Raw genomic sequence first — 1584 nt, forward strand, 5'->3', positions numbered from 1 at the left:
ATAGTGTCCTGATGCAGCTTCGTTTGTGTGTGTTGGGGTGGTTACTTTCATGGTTTAGGACTTGGTCTGTGTGTGTGGCTTTCCTGTATCCACAAACTCCATCCACAAACTCCATCAACAAACACATCGACCTGGACCCAATATACCAACCACTACAGCGGACAGCTGAAACTGACAACCGGAAGCGGCAGGGACAGACCACTATAAACACCGGAGGAAACATCAAAGAAGTGCTTCGCAGGAGGCTCCCAAGTACTGATGATGTCGCCTAGCCAAGGGACGAAACGTTTGCAACAAAAACTTCCAGCTCGGCGAACAGAACCACAGCAGATCATTTTGCCTTGTGAGGATTTAAAAGATTTGGTCAATTGGCTTTGTTTGCAGCTGGATAAATATCCAATCCCTCGAATAGAGGATTTATAAGCAAAGCTGCCAGGGGCGCTGTCATTCACAAAGCTGGACATGAGCCATGCAATTTCAATTGTGGTTATATGAGAATTCCCAGAAGTATGCTACAATTAATACCCATGAGGGTTTGTACCAATAAACAACACTACCATTTGGGGTATCGTCAGTCTGTGCAATTTTTCAGCAGACAATGGAGAACATTTAACAAGTTCTATGTCAGGTTGCCATTTATGTAGATGATATGCTAATTATAGGGAAGACCAATAAGGAGTACTTAGAGAACTTGGACATGGTCCTTAGACGTTTCTCCCATGTGAGTAGAAGGGGAAAATATATGTTCCAGGTACCCCAAGTGACTCACTTGGGATACAGAGTCGACAAAACTGGATTAGACCCATTGGAAGATAAAACAAGGGCAATCAAAAGTGTCCTGACTCCCACATCTATACCAGAGTCTAGGTCTTTCCGTGGACTGGTGAATTATTACAGACAGTTCATACATAACCAGGCCTCCCATCCTGGTAACTTTGCATCAACTCTTAAAGAAGTTAAAAATCACACAACACCAGGTTATAGTCCAACAGGTTTATTTGAAAGTACGAGCTTTCAAAGCACTGTCCTTCGTCAGATAGCTATCGAAAGCTTGCAGTTTCAATTTAACCTGTTGGACTATGACCCGGTATCATGTAATTTTTAACTTTGTCCACCCCAGTATAACACCGGCACCTCCACATCATGACCCTTAAAGAAGAGCCAGCCTTGGAAATGGTTGCGTAGCCAAGAAATACCTTTCAGGGAAGTGAAGAAACAGCTGTCATCCTCGAAGGTGTTTGTACATAATGATCCCAAGCGAGACCTGATACTGACATGCAATGCCTTCCCATACAGCATTGGGGTACTATTAGCTCATAGGTGGCCCAATTGAGAGGAAGGAAGATCTGATAGCATATACATCCAGGACTTTGGCTAATACAGAGTGTAAATACACCCAGATAGAGAAGGAAGGTTTGGCAGTTACATTTGTAGTCTGGAAGTTCCACCAGTACCTTTACAGTTATATTTGTAATCATAACAGATCACAAACTCCTGCTAGGTCTACTCAGGACAAGGCAGTGCCACCCATACTTCAGGCTGAAGTCTGCAGTGGGCTCTGATACTAAAATGCATATAGTTACA

The sequence above is a fragment of the Chiloscyllium plagiosum genome, chromosome 30, assembly GCF_004010195.1.
Source record: "Chiloscyllium plagiosum isolate BGI_BamShark_2017 chromosome 30, ASM401019v2, whole genome shotgun sequence".
In the NCBI taxonomy this organism is placed as follows: Eukaryota; Metazoa; Chordata; class Chondrichthyes; order Orectolobiformes; family Hemiscylliidae; genus Chiloscyllium; species Chiloscyllium plagiosum.